This window comes from Pleurodeles waltl, chromosome 3_1 (genome assembly GCF_031143425.1).
Source record: "Pleurodeles waltl isolate 20211129_DDA chromosome 3_1, aPleWal1.hap1.20221129, whole genome shotgun sequence".
NCBI classification, from domain to species: domain Eukaryota; kingdom Metazoa; phylum Chordata; class Amphibia; order Caudata; family Salamandridae; genus Pleurodeles; species Pleurodeles waltl.
This window is the reverse complement of record NC_090440.1, coordinates 16,108,260-16,112,971: the sequence shown is the minus strand read 5'-3', so window position 1 is coordinate 16,112,971 and position 4,712 is coordinate 16,108,260. Positions and strand designations below refer to the sequence as shown.

Genomic DNA, 4,712 nt, shown 5'->3' with positions numbered 1-4,712 from the left:
ACAACACCGCGTCATCTGCCTGACTTCCGGGCCAATCGGGCCAATCAATAAAGGGTATGGTTTCCACAGCCAATGGCGAGCCGCGGTAGAACGTATCAGACGCTGCAGCCGAAAGGTTCTCATTGGGTTGATCTGGCGACAGACAATGCGTTACCCAATCCGAGGGCCCCGCACTTTCAGTCAGCGCGTAGGATGTGTTTCCTCGTCTGTGATTGGTGGTTGCCGCCTTCGAGCCCAGGCCAGACTCCCCCGAATGTAAACACCGGCCGAGGACGTCGGTTCACCGGCGGCGAGAGCGCGACCCACCCCCCGGGAGCGGAGAGGGCCAGAGGCCGGTCACCGGGGCGAAGACCATAGCGGGGCTGGGGGCAGAGGCCCCGGCAGGCGGCGGAGCAGCGGGAGCTCCGGTGAGTGCGGGCCCGGCCGACGCGGAGACCCCCGTGTGCGCCTGGAGCCCGTCGGCCCCCGACTCCCTCCCGCCGCCCGGGGAGACCCTCCCAGCGGCCCCTGTAATGGGGCTGTCACTCTCACCCCCCGCCAGCCCACCCAGTGATCTGCCCCCCTCCACCATCATCCACCCCCCCCCGGGGTGCCCAGCTCCAGGCGGCCCCTCCCCTCCCCTGACACCCCCAGACGGCCCCTCCCTTGACACCCCCAGCTGTGCCCAGCTCCAGGCGGCCCCTCCCCTGACACCCCCAGACGGCCCCTCCCTTGACACCCCCAGCTGTGTACAGCTCCAGGCAGCCCTCCCCTGACAACCCCACACAGCCCCCCTCCCCCCGACACCCCAAGAGGTACAGCTTTAGGCCCCCCCTCCCCCAGGTGTGTACAGCTTCAGGCGGCCCCTCCCCCCCAGGTGTGTACAGCTTCAGGCAGCCCCTCTCCCCCAGGTGTGTACAGCTTCAGGCAGCCCCTCTCCCCCAGGTGTGCACAGCTTCAGGCAGCCCCTCTCCCCCAGGTGTGCACAGCTTCAGGCAGCCCCTCTCCCCCAGGTGTGCACAGCTTCAGGCAGCCCCTCTCCCCCAGGTGTGCACAGCTTCAGGCAGCCCCTCTCCCCCAGGTGTGCACAGCTTCAGGCGGCCCCTCCCCCCCCAGGTGTGCACAGCTTCATGCGGCCCCCCCCCCCCCAGGTGTGCACAGCTTCAGACAGCCCCTCTCCCCCAGGTGTGCACAGCTTCAGGCAGCCCCTCTCCCCCCAGGTGTGCACAACTTCATGCGGCCCCTCTCCCCCAGGTGTGCACAGCTTCAGACAGCCCCTCCCCCCCCCAGGTGTGTACAGCTTCATGCGGCCCCTCTCCCCCAGGTGTGCACAGCTTCAGACAGCCCCTCTCCCCCAGGTGTGCACAGCTTCAGACAGCCCCTCTCCCCCCAGGTGTGCACAGCTTCAGACAGCCCCTCTCCCCCAGGTGTGCACAGCTTCAGGCAGCCCCTCTCCCCCCAGGTGTGCACAGCTTCATGCGGCCCCTCTCCCCCAGGTGTGCACAGCTTCAGACAGCCCCTCTCCCCCAGGTGTGCACAGCTTCAGACAGCCCCTCTCCCCCAGGTGTGCACAGCTTCAGGCAGCCCCTCTCCCCCCAGGTGTGCACAGCTTCAGGCAGCCCCTCTCCCCCCAGGTGTGCACAGCTTCATGCGGCCCCTCCCCCCCAGGTGTGCACAGCTTCATGCGGCCCCTCCCCCCCAGGTGTGTACAGTTTCAGGCGGCCCCTCCCCCCCAGGTGTGTACAGCTTCAGGCGGCCCCTCTCCCCCAGGTGTGTACAGCTTCAGGCGGCCCCTCTCCCCCAGGTGTGTACAGCTTCAGACGGCCCCTCTCCCCCAGCTGTGCACAGCTTCAGGCAGCCCCTCTCCCCCAGGTGTGCACAGCTTCAGGCGGCCCCTCTCCCCCAGGTGTGCACAGCTTCAGGCGGCCCCTCTCCCCCAGGTGTGCACAGCTTCAGGCGGCCCCTCTCCCCCAGGTGTGTACAGCTTCAGGCGGCCCCTCTCCCCCAGGTGTGTACAGCTTCAGACAGCCCCTCTCCCCCAGGTGTGCACAGCTTCAGGCGGCCCCTCTCCCCCCCAGGTGTGTACAGTTTCAGGCGGCCCCTCTCCCCCAGGTGTGTACAGCTTCAGGCGGCCCCTCTCCCCCAGGTGTGTACAGCTTCAGGCGGCCCCTCTCCCCCAGGTGTGTACAGCTTCAGGCGGCCCCTCTCCCCCAGGTGTGTACAGCTTCAGGCGGCCCCTCTCCCCCAGGTGTGTACAGCTTCAGGCGGCCCCTCCCCCCCAGGTGTGTACAGCTTCAGGCGGCCCCTCCCCCCCAGGTGTGCACAGCTTCAGGCGGCCCCTCCCCCCCAGGTGTGCACAGCTTCAGGCGGCCCCTCCCCCCCAGGTGTGTACAGCTTCAGGCGGCCCCTCCCCCCCAGGTGTGTACAGCTTCAGGCGGCCCCTCTCCCCCAGGTGTGTACAGCTTCAGACGGCCCCTCTCCCCCAGGTGTGCACAGCTTCAGGCAGCCCCTCTCCCCCAGGTGTGCACAGCTCCAGGCAGCCCCTCTCCCCCAGGTGTGTACAGCTTCAGGCGGCCCCTCCCCCCCCCAGGTGTGTACAGCTTCAGACAGCCCCTCCCCCCCAGGTGTGCACAGCTTCAGACAGCCCCTCCCCCCCAGGTGTGTACAGCTTCAGACAGCCCCTCTCTCCCAGGTGTGTACAGCTTCAGACAGCCCCCTCCCCTGACACCCCTAGCTGGGCACAGCTTCATCACCGGCCCATCATCTATAACTAGGTCCACGAAAACTCCCGCAGAGGTCTCCCACCAGTGCAGGCTCTTAAGCCTCTACCTCCAAAGAGTGGCCCCCATCCCGTCCTTTAGACCAAAACGTTCCTGAAAACTGATAACTGGGCACAGAGTGGGGCAGCTCTTCCACGAGACCCCCTGCGCCCACATGCTTACTGTATGAGGCAACTCCTGATTAGGATCTCATATTCTGACATAGCACGTCTCCCTGATGATGCATGGCAGTTTTGACAGAATGTGTAGGACTTCATTGCTGGAATATCTTATGTGCAACATAAACTAAGAAATTGTATTGTTGCAGTATATATGGATGTCATTCAGTAAGATCATTGATATGGGTTATGAATCAAAATACATATTTGCTGTCATTTGGCAGTCAGTATATATTCTGCTGTGATGTGAGAATTAACATGCTTGTACATGGTCAAAAAACAAGCATATAGTCAACAATTAGGAGAGGACTGTGTCTGGATTTAGATATGATGGTCACAAAAGCCATTCCCAAACAATATCAAGTCCTCATTCTACAGTGAGAAAAGACAGTTTTTTAATACACAAATGCAGAAAATTACAGATCGCCAGTCTAACCAGGAGTGAGCTTCCCAGCACATTCACGCTTAGATCAGCCCATATGACTCTCCTAGTGATGTCAGAAGTCGCTTCCTGTAAGAGTAGTCAAAAGAAAATCTGTTCTCTGTGAAAAGTGTATTGCTGTGTCCCGTAGGTTTGTAAAACAGAACCTGAATGAATCGTAAGATTTCTGGAACACTGTCCTCTGAACAGATTAGTCCAAAAAAATAGTTATATATATTTATCTGTCTCAGCTTGGGGGCCATTCAAAGTTGCATATTAGAAAAGATTCTAAGATTAAAAAGGAAAACACACTATTAACAGTAGGATGAAACAACATGGTGAAAAACACTTGGATGTGTAAACTATCAAATGACATAGGTCAAACCCCTGTTTACCTTCTAGGTCCAGACCTGGTCCTCTTCCAAGCACAATAAATAGATATACAGAGCCTCCTTTTGGAATAAACATTTGGAATTCCATCTTATGCAGGATGGCATAGCCGTGGAACATGTTCTTATTGTAGAATAAAGTATTTCCCTCTTTTCCTGGAGGGTACAAGAGCAAAGGAGCATACAGTGGAGCACAACATGTTTAGCGAAAACCAAACCGTGAATCACCCCAAAAAAAACTCTTACAAGCCATCATTTATGGTGAGGAGGGCTGTTGATTTGGCTTTGCCTTTCAGACGGACGACCTGCACGCCTTGCAGTCATTGATTCCACCATGAGTTCCTCTCATAGCAGCGTAGTCTGTAGGACACAGCTGAAACTGAGCCGAATGTGGGTCATGCAGTGGGGCAATGACCCATAACTCCCAGTCTATGACAGGATCGCTGAAAATGAATATTGTAAGGATTTTGGAGTGCTTAAGCCAAAGCCCATACTTCAGAGTCATTAAGATACTGTTGCGGGCTGCGCACAAGCAACTCCCTCAAACATCATTAAGCTTAAGCGATTTTATAATCAGTGGGACAGCATTTATTCCAGGGGAGGAGAGACTGAATCTCTTACAGGTTACTCTTTCTTCAAGTTATTGGTTCTAAAGGAGGGTATACAAGTTACTGGGTCACGAGCTGCTCTTTCATACAAGTCCAGTGAGTGTTGGCTGATCTTTTTGTTTAAGATATGATGACAAAGCAAATTTTGGGTGTGTTATTTGATACATTTATCACTGTATGCAAATCGTATGGTGCTTAGGAGACATCAGTTTGGAGGTGGATACTATGAGAAACTCAGATTTCTTGTAGTAAAACTGGAATTTGGGTTTACTTTAGCTGGGCTAAGAAATGAATGGTTTTTTTTTATTTTTATTTTTTACGTATGTATTACCATTGATGATATCAAGAAAACTGGCATAAGTAATTGTACCTTTTTT

The 4,712-nt window shown here is 56.5% G+C and overlaps 1 protein-coding gene across 7 annotated transcripts in view; it reads left to right on the top strand.

Annotated features, from left to right (window-relative positions):
- Positions 1 to 240: 240 nt before the first annotated feature.
- ATG13 (autophagy related 13) overlaps positions 241 to 4,712 on the top strand; it is a 401,206-nt gene continuing 396,734 nt past the window's right edge. For 3 of the 7 annotated variants that reach the window (XM_069221705.1, XM_069221704.1, XM_069221701.1), the window contains exon 1: positions 242 to 407. The gene's annotated coding sequence lies outside the window, so the exon portion shown is untranslated. Of the gene's footprint in view, positions 408 to 4,712 lie in introns of all 7 variants that reach the window. The other 4 variants (XM_069221702.1, XM_069221700.1, XM_069221706.1 and 1 more) reach the window with 3 other exon arrangements.